Raw genomic sequence first — 19307 nt, 5'->3', positions numbered from 1 at the left:
AACTTTTGATCATTCTTACTCTTCATTTCTCATCGAATAAAATTTGAAATACAGCCCATGGATAATTCAAATTATTGAAATGTAATATTAATGCTTAGGTTGCTTTCTTCAGACCGGTACAAATTGCTGGAAAACATCTTTCACTCATAAAACTAATGAAATTTAAAACACATTAATAAGCTACAGCACTTCAGAGAATAACTTAAAGTCGGCAATTCTGTTTGCAGAAGTTCTGTGAATGCAAGGGTTCATAAATTTGAATTTTCTATGCATCAGAAGTATGGGGGAGAAATCACAGTCTCCACATTCGTAAGTGGTCAAATTGAACTCATGCACCGGTGTTCCCCTGGACGACATGAATCACCCAAGTGAGGGATAACCTTAAAAGTACCAACAAGTGCCCTACCCTTCAGTGACACATGACCCACATTCTCTTCATGTGGACCTGCGAGGACCCATGGTGTCAGCCCACTGTCTGCTGTGCGCAGACGCTTGAAGTAGCCATACTGCCTCATGGTCAAGCAACTTAAAGGGAATATTGCACATGATATAATCTGCAGACATCAAAACTATTGTTTTAAATGGTCAGAAAACTACAATGCAGATCACAAAAGAACTCTCACAAATGGTTATCTGACCTCAAACTACACTGTGCACAAAGTAACTGGTGATATATTTAAATGAGATTTGAATTCTCAAATCTGATGCATTTACATGACCATTCATTGGGGTTAGGCATAGAAATGAGCTTCAGGTGAAATACCTTGTGACAAAAATACATCCGCAAGAGCAATTTAACCAAATTTAAATTAATGAGTATTCCACGGTCTCCTTCTTTAAGCTTGTTGTAAAAGGAGGAAGAGGCTTAATGGATTCCAGACAGATACATTGGCACGGGTTGAACACTCCTCACATCTGCCACTATTCTAGAATCTAGAAAACAGCTGATAGAGCTACTACACAGTAACAGTGGAGCAACTTTCTTCTCAGGTACACGTTTGTCATGGAGTTAAATACAGATTTGGACAGGTGCAAACCTGCTGCAGACAACCTTCACCACTGAGATGGCAATCAGCTTAACAGTCAAGGCAACTTTCAACTTCATGACTTACATTCCTAGTCCACTTCTAATCTTTCAGAGGGCTGCCTGCAATTTGCAGTACATCGATACATCAATCATAAGAAAAAATGCCTTTGTTACTGTCACCAAAAAAAACTGACAGGCACATAATGTGGTCATGCTCAAGCAACCTAGATTGGGTTGGAGTTTAGGACCTTGTTTGTAAGATCAAGGAAAGAAAATAGGAAGAAGTAGGTCCCAGACAGCTGCAAGATAATGGGAGGGAGAGATGGGTTGGTACATGTGGGATGATGACAGTGCTTGTGGTAGCTTGGTACGGAACCTAAGCAGGTTTCAGAGGTGGAAAAGGAAACATGATTCAAATCTAGACCAAAACACCTGGAACTGGCCCAAAATGGAAATCTAAACAAAATATGCTTATTAGAGAAAAAAGGAAGACAGTGATAGGAGGGTGGAAGATTTGGTTCCAAGAGAGGATTATGACTTCTATTCCACAGCAACATCTAACAGCCCGAGCATGAAACAGAATTATGCAGGCACCTGCTGGCACATTGATTTCTTATCACATTCATCTACACAGGCAGTTGTCTTTATAAATACTAATCTTTTTATCTTTCATGGGATGTGGGCTTCACTGGCAAATCCCACACTGCCGATCCATTATTGATCTGTGAATATCTGATGGTGAGCCACTTTGTTGAAATACAGAAGTGGAATCCATAGCAGTTTGGAACATCTGACTGGATTCCCAGGCCATTGCAGTGCCAACCACATTGCTGGAGTTACACATAGGTCTGACTAGGGGATTTCCTGGGATTTTAGGTCTATGCTCAATACTTTCATGACACTATAAACTAAGAATAGTTTTAAATTCAAGATTTATGTCAATTAGATTTAAATTTTACTCATGTGAGCAGAACATTAACCTGGATTGCTAGATTGCTAGTTGAGTGACATGACTATTACATTTTTTTCTCCCTTTAAAAGTTTGTAAAAAGCAGGAATTAAATAAAGGACACAGAAAGAATATGCCTGTGTAAGAATTTTATAATCCATACTAATAAATATTGATTATACAAAATTACAGTGAAAGAGGTAGATTAACCCAAAGTGTCCATGTTGCTGTGTCCATAGCAAGTATTAGTCCGAATAGCGTTTGCTCAATTTGTACCTATATCCTTTTTTCTACCTTTTCGTCATCTACCTATCAAGTGATTAAATATATTCTTAAGTATTAACACAGTCATTACTAACTTCTGTAATGCATTCCACAGTCATTTTAATCTGTGTAAATAGATATTGTTCTTGCTCTCAATTCTAAAATCAGTTAGATACTTTCTTACAAAACATAAAACAAAGAACTGCAGGTGCTACTGAAACAAAAACAAAAGTTGCCGGAGAAACTCAACAAGTCTGGCAGAATATGTGGAGAGAAAGCAGAGTTAACATTTCAGGTCCAGGGTTCTGGTGGTCCACTGTTCAAAACAGTTTGCTGAAGAAGGATCACTGGACTCAAAATGTTGACTTACTTTAAATGAATGCTTTCTCTTCACAGATGTTGCCAGACCTACTGAGTTTCTCCAGCAATTTCTGTTTTATATCTGTCTCCTCAGTCTAGTGTGGTCGAAATCAAGCTCCAATATCCCTGAAGTCATCACAAAAATTAATGTTTTAAAAGTACATAAAAAATCCCGAATTTGGCTGTCTTTTAGACCCAGGTCTGAAAGCTTGGACCAGATTTGTTTAATTAACAAGAATTGCTATTTACAACAAATCAATAGATTCAAACTATAGATAAACAATTATAAATTCTTAACATGTAAGTCTAATCTAAAAAAACTATCCCTGTACATACATAGAAAGACAGACGCAAAGATAAATCATGTTATGTGCAGAAAGAAAGACTATGATGGATGTTCAGTGGGCCCTATCCACAGGCTTTGCTGACATGATCCTTTGGCTAATCAGAATGCTGTTTCTTGATTTTCTGTCTCCAGATACTTACACTTTTTTGTAGGTGGCATAGGGTGGGTGGGTTACACTTATAACATCTCTGGCTGCAGTTTAAAGCAATGGCTGAGGGGAAGACATAAATTGGCTTTCCTTAGATTTAAGGTGCATTTTTTGCTACACAGTTGAAACACTGCTACTTCCTTTTTGGAGTTCTGATGGCTTCTCCCAAACATTCATGCACAAAATCTGTTCAACTACATGTGAACCAATCATTTAGTTGTTGGACTACAGGAGGCCTTTGTCATCAATGAGTGCTTACTAATGCACAGACCAATCAGCTACTTGTTGCCAGCCAAATCTCCATTCATCCACAGCTTCTGGCTCCAGCTTAACTGCAGCTGGACCTTCCCCTACTGCTTGCAAAAAGCATTGTGTAAACAGTACCTACAAGGAGAATCAGATACTTTGCTTTTAAAAAGTTCAGCATTCCTTCAACAATCTTTGATTTTTAAAACAGTTCCTGTCCATAATTCAAAAACACAGGAAAATTAAAAGATACATTCTTTACTATAATCTACCTTCCACTGGTTTTAAATACCACTATCAATGATCCAATGATTTCCTTTGTTTGAATAAAAGCAGACCTTTACTTTTGAAGTAATTTTCTCTGCTTGTATTGTCAAATAGCCTGCTCTGTATCCTCTTTTTACTTCAACATGTTAACTATGCGTATCCCAAAGCTGCATACCTTTGCTACTGTTTTGAACAAAGCTTTGTGCACAAAAATCATTTGCATAATTGCTAAACCCTAAAACACAAAAATACAAACTCCAACATAATAAGTTGAAGCTTCCCCTATCAACCATTTGATATTAATTCTGTTTCACTTCATATTAATTTTGCCAAAAGTAAGTATCTCCAGAATTTTCTAGTTTTCATGAACATGGGTCAAAACCCCAAACTTTGTAAACATTTTCAACTTGTAATTTCAAAATGTGTTTTTTGCTTCTATGCATAACATCTAGGTGCTCATACACACAAAAAATCTTTGTTACAATCAAAATGCACACTATGTAAAGCTAAAGTTTTACAAGTGACCCACCTCTGCTGACTGTAATACCTTGCTCCATCTGACCGCGCCTTGTCCACTATCTGTGTCAATTTATTTATTGTCCATCCCCAGTAGCTTACTTTAGTCTATCTTTTGTTTGTGTCTACCACAGTCTTTGCTGTTGCTATAGCTACTATCATTTGGGAGAAAATCACAGGGTTAGAAATTAGTATGTACTGTGTCTTAGTTATTAAATGGGTGAAATGCATTCTAATTTAACAGTCAGGGATAGCACCCAAACAGTGCTCACGTGGCTCCAACTGTTATTACATTTGCCAATTTTGAAGTTTTAAGTTCCTAGATTATATAATTTAAGGGCTTTTGTTTTAGAGAAATCTTTTGCAAACATTTAGTCATGGATAAACAAAACAGAACTCAGACCCACTCTGCTCCTTGATTGCTTTGTGGTTTCAACTAAAATAAGCTACTTAACATTTTGTTAAAGAAACACCTTCCTACAGAGCCATGAGCATTCCCTGTCTCCACAAAAGTCACCACATCAGAGAACAATCCACCTCACTACCTCATTCCATTCTGTGGACTGAAACTCTAACTCTCCCTCCCAGTCCACTACCAACAGACAACCTACAATAGTATTTCCCTTTGGGTTAATTGCCTATGAAGGTGTGAGTATTGACAACACTGCAATTCAGTGATTCAGGTGAGACCTGAGGATTATGCAAACATGTGAAATAGGAGCAGAGGTTGTCTTTCAGCCCCTCAAGCCTGCTCCACCATTCAAAAGGATAATGGTTGACCGAATTGTGTTTTGAACTATTCCCATCTACCTTGGATAACATTTGATTTCCTTGTCTAACAAGATACTCTAATTCCTCCTAATAATATTCAATGATCCTACTTCCACTATTCTCTCAGATAGAGAGTTCCAACACTACATAGCCCTCTAAGAGAAAAGGAATTCTCTTTACCTTTGTCCCAAAATGGTAATTCCTCATTTCTGAATCCCATCTGCAAAAGGAAGTATCTTTTCCATGTCTAGCTTATCGAGACTGTTCAGGTCTTAGGTACTTCAATAATGTCACCCCTTACTCTTCTAAACCCCAGTGAAATTAACTCTGTTTAACCTTCCCTCAAGGGGCAACTCATTCTTTCCACATAAATGTAGCAAGCCTCCTCTGAACCACCTCCATCACATTGACTTTTTTCCTTAAATAAGGAGACCAAAACTGCACAAGTTGTATTCAAGATGTGGTCTCACATACAATTGAAGCATGACATCCTTACTTCTTTGTTCAATTCCTCTCTTAATAAAAGATAACATTTACTTTGCTTTTTTGATTACATGCTGTAGCTGGTGTTATGATCCCAGCTCATGGTAATACTGGACGAGTCAGATTCCACAGAGAAACCTGACTTTATAGACCTTAAGTTTTGTTTGGCATTTAGTTACCATGGTTGTCAGTCACAGAACATATTCACAAGATGCTGTCAATATACTTCTAACAAAGAAAATCAATGTTCATTACACACAAATGAAAGAAAAAGGACCTATTACACTTTGCAAGAGGATGTTGAAATTGTCTGTTCACAATTTAATAACTTTACCTTTAACAACAATCTTACAGATTCTCAAAGTTCTGTGAATGGCTTCCATTGCAAATTTCTTTGGTCAGTTTGAATGGATTTGCATGGCTTCTTTCCACATACATTTACTCTATGCTATTTATTTAGTCATTGTGTCTTCCTGTGTCCTATCAACAAACTGCTAACAAAGCCCACTTATTTCTTACATCAGTTCCTTAAATATCATTCAACAGGCTTTTGTTTCTGAGGATTTTGTCTCACTAACATCTAAACCACTCAGTACTTCTTTTCTTTAGCTCTGGATATTCTGGATATTGTTAAACAGCACTGTTGCCAGCACAACTATTTTTTCCTGAAAGAAACATGCACACTGCTCTGTAAAGAAGTTTTACCATTAACTGAAATTCTGCATAGTTCTGTCTTCCTGAAAGTATTGCTTTCTGTCTCTGTCTCCCTGTGATATAGAACAACGTATTGCGTTATGGCACCCCTTTTTTTCACTTCTACACTGAACTAATCACCTCAAGGGTTTTAAAAACATCATGTAGATGTATGTAAACCAAACTTCAGACATCTCCATAGAAAATTAGATTCTCCCCTTCTTAACCGACAACCTCAAAATACAGATTAAACTTAAAGCCATGGATCATCCTGCCCACTCCAGTTTCTCAATAATACTCATGTATCATGACTACTTACTAACTTTATGTGACTCATACACTGGAACACCTATATCACTTTCTACCTTAATATTCTGAGGTTATTCTCTGTTTAATTAACCGCGTGCTTTTTTATTTTCCTTGCCGAAGTGATCCACTTCATATTTTACATATTATTCGTCAAACATTTCCCCACCTAACCAATCTGTCTATAGCCATCTGCAACTGCCTTATGACCTCTTCATAACATACTTTCCTTTTGATCTTTGTATGAACTGCAAATTCAGCTACCATGCCTTCGCTCCCCTAATCTAAGTAACTGACATAAATTGTAAAAAACTGATCCTGAAGGTCTCCATTTGTCACATCCTGCCAAGAGGAAAAGAAGACCAATTAATTCATGCTCTCCACTTTCTGCCAGCCAACCCATCTTCTATCCATGCCAATTTGTTGCTCCCTACACCATGAGATCCCACTTTGCAAGATAAACTTTTAAGTAGTCTGTCAAATGCCTTCTTGAAATCCAGGATATGCTCAGACTCCCTCATTATCTACAGTGAATGTTACACCATCAAGGAGCTCCAGTAAATTAATTTAACATTGAGTTCCCTTTCACAAAACATATTCTCTTCTTCTCTAACCTCTTCTCAATAGCATTGGGTTTTTCTAAGTGCCGAGCTATTATCTTTTCTTTAATGGTTGATTTTAACACATTCTCCATGACAAATGTTAAGTAAACTGGCCAATAGTTTCCTGTTTCTTGCTTCCCACCCTTTTTATATACAGGAATTATGTTTGTTGCTTTACAGTCATCTTGAAAAATTAACACTAATGCACATATTATCTCACAAATCACCTTTTTAAGACCAAGGATGAAATCCATCAAGATCTGGGGACTTAATTTACTCACTAATGTTTTCCTTGTGTTTGCAATTTTATTAAGTTCTTTTCACCCTTTCATTTCTTGTCTTACACCATTACTCCTCCTTGGGCATTGTCCTACAGGCATTCACTGTGATTCATCTCTACCCCATGGAGATTATAGCTTCGATATTTCACTCTCTTGAATCCTGTTGCAACTGAGGGACTATTATAAACTGATGTCTCATTCTTGCAAAACCAATGAACTAATTCTACCAACTGGAAAGTAAACTTTTCTAATCCTTCAGATTCCCTGAGTTTAAAGCACCGATTTTAGATAGTGTTTGGAAGATCTTCCATGTTTTAAATGTAGGCACTATTTTCTTTTTATATTTTGATTTCTCTGAGATAAAAAAAACTTGGCGATCAATATTTGGTGTGCAGTTGAAGCTCAATCAGTTTAAATTCAAATTGATTGATGAGTACTCAATCCTTTGTTATCTTTTGTGAAATATAGCACAATACATATTGATATTAATTCTTTGACAACAACTTTTGTGTTCAAGATATTGTGATAAGCTCATCCTTTTTTTCTAACTTTTTTTATTTCAAAGTCCTAAAGTATAAACTCGCAATCAGAATTGTGAATATTTCCCGTTCAGATTCACCTTTAAGTATCATTAACACTACACCCCATTGATAAGGTACAGAAAACAGCACATATGGAAGGATCGATCTATGATCATAGAACAGTCAATGAAGATTCCTGCTGTTCTGTTAGGAAATGCTGAGCACTGATCTGTTACTGACCTGAACACCTTGTGAATGAGAGCATCTGCGATCTCTATTATAACACTCTCCTCGCAATGTCTCAAACAGTGGTTCAGTAGTGCTGTCTCACAGTGTCAGGGACTCGGGTTCAATCCCAGCCTCGGGAGTTTGCACATTCGCCCCGTGTCTGTGTGGGTTTGCTCCGGTTTCCTCCTGCAGTCCAAAGATGTGCAGTTTACGTAATTGGCTGTGCTGAATTGTCCAGGGATGTGTCGGTTAGGTGCATTAGTCAAGAGTAATCTTCTGGGTTGGTGTGGACTTGTTGGGCTGAAGGGCCTGTTTCCACACTGTAGGAACTCAAAAACACCCTGCTTTATTTAAAATAAACCATCAACGTGTTCTAGGACAATCCGTGATATGTTGCTTTACTGTTTGAAAACTTTTAATACAGATACAAAACAACAAATGTTTCTATTTTTGACTTAAAATATCTGTTCCTTAAAGCTTTAAAGCAACCAAACCTTCTAGACACTGTTTAAAAATCTAACTACAGGAACAATTATGGTGAACAATAACTGATGCTAAGTTAAATAGATTCATAGAATCCTTACTGTGTGGAAGCAGGCTATTCGGCCCATTGTGACCACACTGAGCCTCTGAAGAACATCCCACTCAGACCCAGCGTCCTACCCTATCACTGTAACCCTGCATTTACCATGGCTAATCCATCCAGCCGGCACATCTCTGGACACTGTAAGATAATTTAGGATGGCCAATCCATCTAACCTGCATATCTTTGGATTTTGGGAGGAAATCAGAGCACCCAGACAGAAAATTGTACTAACTAAATAAATTTTACAAACAATGGCAAATTGATTCTTGTTCAAAGAACACTCTAGATGTTTCAGTTTCAGAGATGCATTATGCTCAAACAGATAGTTGATGTTGAATATTAACTAGGTCCTGATAGGGACAACCAGTCTAACAAAGAGAAGCCAAAGTTTGAACTGGTCTTAAACTGTGTTTAAGTCAGAAGGATTGTGATTGCAAAACTACAGAATGGAGGTTTGATTGATCGCCGGTTATCCTCTCATTACCAACTTATTGGTACGTGGGAGAATAGAATCTCAATAATAAATTTTGAGTATTCCTCAATGTCTACTGGAAGCTGTTTGTATGAATTGGTGTTTACAGAAACTAAGCAGAATACAAGCCAATGTGCCTGAGATGTTGCAGATTGAGGAGTCTGCATAAGTGAACTGGCTGTTTGCACCTCATTTGTTATTGCTTTTGATTTATCCCTTGACCATACCTGTTTGCCTGTCTGTCTTTGCGTGAGTAGGAGATAGAATCAAGGAAAATGGGATTTAAGTCATAAGATGAAGTCATTATAGTCCCGTTGGACCATAAGGCTGCTCTCTCATCAGAGAGAGACAACTGATGGTAGCTTAATCTGAGGTCATGAAATCTCGGGTGAGGGAAGAGTTTGAGAAAGACAATCGCTTATTACAAATAGGTAAATTTTAATCACAAATAAATAATCAAAATACATAACACAAGCTTTTAAACTAAAACAGAACTGTGGATGCTAGAGATCTGAAACAAAAACAGAAATTGCTGGAGAATCTCAGCAGATTTTGCAACAATTGTAGGAAAAAAAAACTAACATTTTGATTCTGGTCACTTCATTATAACACTAGTTTTAAAAAATTGATATATGTGCCTACAGATAGACACAGACAAGTGAAAAATATTGATTTTAGTTAAAAATCACAAGATGCCAGTTTATAGTCCAACAGGTTTATTTGGAAGCACTAGCTTTCGGAGCACTGCTCCTTCCTCACAGCCACCTGATGAAGGAGCAGTGCACTGAAAGCTAGTGCTTCCAAATAAATCTGTTGGACTATAACCTGGTGTTGTGTGATTTTTAACTTTGTGCAACACTGGCACCTCCACATATTGATTTTACATGTGGATTAGATTAGATTCCTTACACTATGGAAACAGGTCCTTTGGCCCAACAAGTCCATACTGACCCTCTGAAGAGTAACCCATCCAGACCTAACACAATGGGCAATTTAGCATGGCCAATTCACCTGACCTACACATATTTGGATTGTGGGAGGAAACCCACGCAGACACGGGGAGAATGTGCAATCTCCACACAGACAGTTGCCCGAGGTGGGAATCAAACCCAGGTCCCAGGCACTGTGAAGCTGCAGTGCTAACCACCGAGCCACCATGCCACCCATAAAGGATAGGATAAGACAACTAAGAAACACAATTATATAGCACCAGTGCAGAGGTTTGTTGAGATATTCCTTTTGCATGCCAAAACTTCCTATTATTCAAATTCCTTTCACCAGGTTCTTTCAGTCCATGGCAAGAGCAACAGGACAATTGGTACATTAACAATAAAGTCTCTTAGTTGTTGGTTAAAGACAACAGTTTACAGTAATTGGAGGATGAAAAACTATTTTTTTTTCAGGGATCAGGCATTTTTACTGCAGACGATGGAGAGATATATATCCTGCCGTTCCAGTAGTCTTAAAGCTTCTCTGTGTATCATCGCAACCACAGGTTGTCCAACTCCCCAGGAGACAATCAAAAGGTCATCGACAAGCTCCTAACCTCTGTCATTCATAACTATCACAATTGCAGAAACCAATCAGCTATCTATTGCATGTCATACCTCACTCTGCATATAGCCCACAATGCAGGCCATACCCCCCACTAACATACCTCCTCCAATGTTTGAACAAAGCAGCAGTACACAATATGTTCCAATAACTTGCTTTTAAAAGTGCAAAAATTCCTTCTATAGTCCTTAGTTTAAAGCAGTCATTTTTCCATTTTATTCCAAAACCAAAAGTACAAAAAATAAAATGATACAATTTATGTAGCATTCATCGTATCTTCTTTTTGTTTTCTCCAGTTGTGCAGAGCACCACATGCTAGCATAATGCAGCACACACTACCTGGAGTGTACAACAAGGCCTCCCAAGATCAATCCAAGCATCAGAACCTCATCTGCACCAGGCCTATCATCTGCACTGTGGTCAAAGAACAGGTAGAATTGTATTTACACTCAGCCTCTGCCAGGAGTTGCACAGCAGAATCATCAGTCGTGGTTATAGGAGGTAGCATTTGTATCTTTACACCTATCCTGGGTAGGTATCCGACCCTTAATGCAAAGCAGGAATATGAGATGAAGGCATCATGGCCGCTCACACGATATTGGCACATGTTCTTAGCGTGGCACCAGAGATCAGAGAAGTATATTGACAGAATGGAACCCTGTTCTGTTGATGAAGTCACCCACAATATGATATCGTGCTTTCAACACTGTATGTGAATAGTCTATATATCTGGGGAAGTCAGCTAACATTGGCAAAATCTACTGCCTGGGTTGGCAACACTGGCATTGCCAAAGGGAAATGAGATAAAGTGATGCAATCTTGCCTGAATTTCATTGGTTACAGCCTTGACACATTTGAGGGTAGTAGATTATGAGATCCGACACAGGTCCCCAGTCAATTATTGGAAGCAACCAGTTGCATAAAACATTAGTGCAGCTTTCACTAGGACAGCCGTATGACGGAGACCCATCCCTTCAGGTCACAGATCTCACTCCAGCAATTGACATAATCCAGTGATGGTGTCCAAATGCATCCTCAGTCTATGACAACACGGCACCTCACTCACCTGATGGACATGACATCAAGGATGAGAGACTCTTAATCTCCTGTACCCTCTCCATATCCTAAAGGGCTCTTCTGCTGCAATTTCTTCATGTGAGGCCATTTGACAGCCACTGGATGTTACTCCTGCTCCTGGGTTTGCTGGTGCATCTGTGTGTGCCTCCTCAATTTCTCTGTGCCTCTTTAGCATCACCGGCACAGTGGCGATAAGCCCTACTGTAACTGGATCCATTGGTCACAGCTCCAAAGGAATTGAGTGGGGAATATTAGAAACGAAACTAGTTCTTAATAACATAAGAAGTCAACATTCTCATCACATTCAAATGATTGATTGATTGATTGACTAATTTGTTGTTGTCATATGTGCTGAGATACAATGAAAAGTGGTGTTTTGTATATACAGGCAGATCATACCATACAAAGTGCATCAGGTAGCAGAACAGAGTACAGAATGCTGTATAACAGCCACAGAGAAGGTGCAGACAGAGTGATCAGAATTAGCATTTGAGAGTTCCATTCAAAAGTCTGGTAATAGCAGGGAAAAAGCTGTTCTTCAATCTATTCATGCATGTATTCAAACTTCTCTACCTTCTGCCCAATGAAAGAGGGTGGAAGAGAGTATAACCGGGATGGGAGGAGTTCTTGATTATGCTGATTGTTTTCCCAGTGCAGCAGGAAGTCTAGACAGAGTCAACGGAAGGAAAGCTGGTTTTCATGATGGGCCGGGCTGTGTTCATGACTCTCTACAGTGTCTTGCAGTCTTGGGAGGATCAGTTTCCATACCACACTGTCATGCTTTCTATGGTGCATCTATTAAAATTGGGAAGAATCCTGGTGGACCTGCTGAATTTCCTTAGCCTCCTGAGGAAGTAGAGGCGCTGTTGTGCTTTCTTGACCTTCATGTCAACGTGAATGGACCAGGATGGTGGACAAATGATTGTTTAGCATAATCCTCCATACAATGGGACATGAAGATTCCCATAAATAGGGCCATGGAATGCCGTTACAGAAACCTTTGACATAGGTGACCTTAGTCCAAAGCTTGCAGCCTAAGCCATTCTGCATAAATACCAATAGGAATCTGTAAGTTCGGTATGATTATTGATGCCTTAGGCCATCCAACCCTCCCATAATTACTGTGTTCAATCTGGACGAACAATGTTATGGATGCAATCACTTGTGACCAGGATTTGTATCCCATACAGTTGGACACTGCATGCATTTCACATGCAGGGTATTATAATTACAGATGACTTCAACAAGTATTGTGTAAGTGCTTGATTAATGCAATTACTCATTGAAGGGCTTTACATCACTCACAATTAGAGCCACGTTCAAGCAGAAAAAACGCACTTATTCTGCCCAATTTTGATGTAGCCATTTTCCACTTGAACTATCGCATGAGGATGGAAAACAACACATTCACACTCAGCCATATAAAACCCAGGCTCAACCTGACAATCAAGATAACCTAAATCTCCAACTTCTTTTTTCCCTTACACTCCCTGTTGGTCCCATCAGTACTGAGCTTCCACATGTTCCCAACCAACACTGTGATATATATTTTCAACTCCTAACATTACCCCTTGAACTCCTCAGCTTAGCCATACCAACTATTGTGCTGCACTGTCCCTCAGTTGAAGCAAAGCTGGTTCTAAACTACAATGATGCTAGCCCCCCTTCCCTACTACAGAAATGGCCCCTGATTACCAACCATCACCCACCCCGACGCTGCTCCCTCCCAACGTTGACTTACATTGAGGAGATGACTAGAACTGACTGTAACTGAAGACCCTGACTGACTTGGACAGACAGCACCAACTATTGAGTCACCAGATCTCTGACAAATCTCTGTTCAACTGACTTGCCATGAATCCCTGGACTGTTTATAATGGACCTGCAGGACTGACTATGACCTGTGCCTGGACTATTGAATTGGAACGTCTAACCCTGACCACCACAAGCAACTGATTGACCATGTCCAATCCCTCTTCCCATCTGAAGTTGAATACTACCACTGACTGTGTGTGACCTGACCCAAAGAAGGGGCTGCAAGATTTGCCTTTTATGCTCACATCTTCCTGTTGGGTTATGGAGCCTGCACCACCAATCTGCCCTAGCCCCTCCCCGATCAGTGTTTGATTTGATGTGTTATTGGAGGAATGTGGAATTTGAAGCACAAATAGATCAAGGGGCCAAATGGCTTACATCTCCTCCTAAATTGTACAAACGTCTGCCTCTTAACTGCATGCTGTGTGAAGATAATGAGACTCAATTGCGGTCAGATAAAGAGAAACAAAACTGATAGCAAGAAACAACTGGAAGCATGGGCATATTGACATTTAAGAAGCATTATATATATTCTCTTGATTCGGCATCAAAATAGACATGTTCATCTCTCCAGTTTTCTCTGTTTGTTTAACCGTAAAGATGTGTTCGCTTTGCATCAACAAACATTGCTTGTACTGCAACATGAGAAAACAACACATGGATCTTTTATTAATTAATCCAATTTGCCAGCCATGATATTTTTAGTGCATGTGCATCAAATTAATTTTAGTTTTAATTTCATGCTCTTTAGGTTTTAGTGTCAATGTTCGTTTAAAACCTATTAGACTATTGGAGAAGAAATAAGAAGTAATTGGGCAGATCAACTCAATTAATTTGATGAGAAAGGAATAATATGATTTAGCAGACTGGTATTTCTATTTTTAAATTACATTTTAAGAAATGAAAAATACTTTATTTCACCCACATTTGAAGAGAGACTTGGCATATTACCAGGGGCATTACAAAGTTACAAACCATTGTGCTTTTAGTGAGATTACTCAAAATGAACACAGCTTGGACCTGACAGTTGCTAAAGCATTGACATGTTTGAATAAGGAGCAGACATGACCATTGTTCACCTTTGGACTTTCAATATGAAGCTGCTAAATAAATAAAGTTTAATTAAATTTCTCAATGTTCAGTGCTTTCATGAATGACAAAATGGGCGGTCAATTTGTAAAACACTCATCCTCACTTTGAAACTGTATCATGCTCCTAAAGTGTCAGGATCCAACTATGCCATTCAAAATCAGGAATTTCAAAATGCACCCACATTAAACCTCCATTTTCAAAGGATTTAAATATAAGCTAATGGAGATTAAAAATTGATCTCTATTTCCTCATTCCTGAAGAAGGGCTTATGCCCGAAACGTCGATTCTCCTGTTCCCTGGATGCTGCCTGACCTGCTGCGCTTTTCCAGCAACACATTTCCAGCTCTGATCTCCAGCATCTGCAGACCTCACTTTCTCCTCAACGTTAAAAATCACACAACATCAAGTTATAGTCCAACAGGTTTAATTGGAAGCACTAGCTTTCAGAGCGACGCTGCTCCATCAGGTGGTTGACGACCACCTGATGAAGGAGCGTCGCCCCAAAAGCTTGTGCTTCCAATTAAACCTGTTGGACTATAACCTGATGTTGTGTGATTTTTAACGTTGTACGTGTTTCAAAGCCACTCTGGTGGATTTCTTTTGTTAATCAGGCATTCAAAAAGGAAATATTGAGCCCTGTGGAACTCCACTGCAAACAGCCTTCTTGTCACAAAATCAGCCTGCAATAAGCATTTTTTGTTTCCTGCCACTTGGCCAATTTTGTACCCAGCTTGGATTTCATGTTTTTTTTAAAGTGTCTGCCTTGGGGGACCTCATCAAAAGTCTTGCTTTAATCCATGTATATAATATTCATTTTGCTACCTTAATCAGTCCATGCATCCATGTTAGCATCCTAATGATATTCCTCTTCACACTTCCCAACACCCCGCCACCCTTCCTAAAGTGTGGTGCACTGAACTGTCCATGCATTTCTTGCTGGGGTCTAACCAGCTTGTAACATTGTTTAACATTGCTTCTTTGCTTTTGCACTGTGTGCCCCTAATCACAAAGCTGAAAATCCTGTAAGGCTATTTTTTTAATAACCATATCAGATTGCTACCTTTAAAGATTTCCATAGATATGGCTTCAGGATTTCTTTAACATGGATGTAGTGGAGGGAAATGGATTTTTAATATTTCTCCTGTTCAGTATTGGTAAAAGACTCCACAATATGTGACAAACAACAGTCAGTAGTGCAATGTAGCAACCAAAATACAATTCCAATGTTTCCTGTGGAATTCCATTATGTACTCCAACCAGAACAGTCTGCACCATTCAGTGGAACTGGATATGTGAAACTCATATATACAGCTTCATAAAAACTGTGTCCAATCAGCAATTGTGTGCTAAACCTGTAGGAGTCTGATTAGCACCTACAAGCAAATTCAAATTATGGCAATGAACAAGATGGCACAGTGGTTAGCACTGCTGCCTCACAGCACTACTAGAACATAGAACATAGAAAAATACAGCGCAGTACAGACCCTTTGGCCCACGATGTTGCGCCGATCCAAGCCCACCTAACCTACACTAGCCCACTATCCTCCATATGCCTATCCAATGCCCGTTTAAATGCCCATAAAGAGGGAGAGTTTACTACTGCTACTGGCAGGGCATTCCATGAACTCATGACTCGCTGAGTAAAGAATCTACCCCTAACATCTGTCCTATACCTAACACCCCTTAATTTAAAGCCAAGCCCCCTCGTATTAGCTGACTCCATACGTGGAAAAAGGTTCTCATGGTCAACCCTATCTAAACGCCTAATCATCTTGTACACCTCTATCAAGTCACCCCTAAACCTTCTTTTCTCCAATGAAAACAGCCCCAAGTGCCTCAGCCTTTCCTCATACGATCTTCCTACCGTACCAGGCAACATCCTGGTAAACCTCCTCTGCACCCGTTCCAGTGCCTCCACATCCTTCCTATAGTATGGCGACCAAACTGCACAAATACTCCAGATGGCCGCACCAGAGTCTTATACAACTGCAACGTGACCTCAGGGCTCCGGAACTCAATTCCTCTACCAATAAAAGCCAGTACGCCATATGCCTTCTTCACCGCACTATTTACCTGGGTGGCAACTTTCAGAGATCTGTGTACATGGACACCAAGATCCCTCTGCTCATCCACACTACCAAGTATCCGACCATTAGCCCAGTACCCCATCTTTTTGTTACTCATACCAAAGTGAATCACCTCACACTTACCCACTTTGAACTCCATTTGCCACCTTTCTGTCCAGCTCTGCAGCTTATCTATATCCCGCTATAACCTGACACATCCTTGCTCACTGTCAACAACTCCTCCGACTTTCGTATCATCCACAAACTTGCTCACCCAACCTTCTAGCCCCTCCTCTAGGTCATTTATAAAAATGACAAACAGCAATGGTCCCAAAACAGATCCTTGCGGAACACCCCTAGTAACTGCACTCCAAGATTAACCTTTACCATCAACTACTACCCTCTGTCTTATTCCAGCCAGCCAATTCCTAATCCAAACCTCCAACTCACCCTCAATGCCATTCCTCTGTATTTTTTGCAGTAGCCTACCATGGGGAACCTTATCAAACGCCTTACTAAAATCCATATACACCACTTCTACCGCTTTACCCTCGTCCACCTCCTTAGTCACCTTCTCAAAGAATTCACTAAGGTTTGTGAGGCACGACCTGCCCTTCACAAAACCATGCTGACTATCCTTGATCACATCATTCCTATCCAGATGTTCATAAATCCTATCCCTTACAATTCTCTCTAAGACTTTGCCCATAACAGAAGTGAGACTCACCAGTCTATAGTTACTAGGGTTATCTCTACTCCCCTTCTTGAACAAGGGAACCACATTTGCTATCCTCCAGTCTTCTGGCACTACTCCTGTAGACAACGAGGACATAAAAATCAAGGCCAATGGCTCTGCAATCTCCGCCCTTGCTTCCCAGAGAATCCTAGGATAAATGCCATCAGGCCCTGGGGACTTATCTATTTTCACCCTTTTCAGAATTTCCAACACCTCTTCCCTACATACCTCAAAGCCGTCCATTCTAATTAATTGTGACTCAGTATTCACATCGGCAACAATGTCCTGTTCCTGAGTGAATACTGACGAAAAGTATTCATTCAGTGTCTCCCCAATCTCTTCAGCCTCCACACGCAACTTCCCACTACTATCCTTGACTAGACCTATTCCTACCCTAGTCATTCTTTTACTCCTGACATACCTATAGAAAGCCTTTGGATTTTCCCTAATCCTACCAACTAAGGACTTTTCATGTCCCCTCCTAGCTACTCTTAGCTCTCTCTTCAGGTCCTTCCTGGCTACCTTATAACTCTCAATCGCCCCAATTGAACCTTCACGCCTCATCTTTACATAGGCAGCCCTCTTCCATTTAACAGGGGATTCCAATTCCTTTTTAAACCATGACTCCCTCACACGACCCTTTCCTCCCTGCCTGACAGGTATATACTTATCAAGGACACTCAATAGTTGCTCCTTGAACAAGCTCCACATATCAATTGCGCCCTTGCCTTGAAGCCTACTTTTCCAAGCCACGCATCCTAAGTCGTGCCTCACCGCATCATAATTTCCCTTCCCCCAGCTATAACTCTTGCCCTGCAGTGCACACTTATCCCTTTCCATCACTAGAGTAAAAGTAACCGAATTGTGGTCACTGTCCCCAAAGTGCTCACCTACCTCCAATTCTAACACCTGGCCTGGTTCGTTACCCAGAACCAAATCCAGTATGGCCTCACCTCTTGTTGGCCTGTCTACATATTGTGTCAGGAAACCCTCCTGCACACATTGGACAAACACCGACCCATCTAACGAACTCGAGCTATAGCTTTCCCAGTAGCTTTCCCTACTGACCCTGACTCGATTCCAGCCTTGGACAAATGTTGTGTGGAGTTTGCACATTCTCCCTATGTCTGTGTGGGTTTCCACTGTGTTCCATCCACAGGCCAAAGATGTGCCTGTTAGGTGGATCGGCCATGCTAAATTATTCCATAGTGTCTAGGGATGTGCAGGCTAGGTGGACTAATCATGGTTAATGTGGGAATAGGGCTTGTGAGCGATGCTGTTTGGAGGATTGGTGCACAGTTGATGGCCCAAATTACCTTCATCTGCATTTGCAGTGTTTCTATGAACAATTGTTTCCAAAATTGGAATAAATATGGAATTTCAAAAAGGCATCTCTTAACATGCTGCTATCCATTTGATGGAGGGTTTTATAGCTCACTTAGGTGAATAACTAGCTTGCAATATATAGTGAAATCCACAGCATAGGTGTAATTCCTGCACTGGCAATGATTATCATAACAGCCCCATCTGTCCAACTTCAGCTGAGGTGTGGTGATCATCAGCTTAAACCACCACCAGTTATAGAGAGTCAGAGATGTACAGCATGGAAACAGTCCCTTTGGTCCAACTCATCCATGCTGACCAGATATCCTAAATTAATCTAGTCCCATTTGCCAGCATGGGCTCATATCTCTCTAAAGCCTTCCTTTTCAAGTACCCACCCTAATGCCTTTTAAATGTTGTAATTGTACCAGCTTCTACCATTTCCTCAGGCAGCACACCACCCTCTGTGTGAAAACATTGCCCCTTAGGTCCCTTTTAAATCTTTCCCCTCTCATCCTGAATCTATGCCCTCTAGTTCTGGACTGCCCCAACCCAGTGAAAAGACCTTGTCTATTTAT

Source organism: Chiloscyllium plagiosum, unplaced genomic scaffold, assembly GCF_037043375.1.
Source record: "Chiloscyllium plagiosum isolate Xiang-an unplaced genomic scaffold, Cpla_swu_hap1 HiC_scaffold_3, whole genome shotgun sequence".
In the NCBI taxonomy this organism is placed as follows: Eukaryota; Metazoa; Chordata; class Chondrichthyes; order Orectolobiformes; family Hemiscylliidae; genus Chiloscyllium; species Chiloscyllium plagiosum.
The sequence above is the reverse complement of the archived record's forward strand: the minus strand, read 5'-3'. Positions refer to the sequence as shown.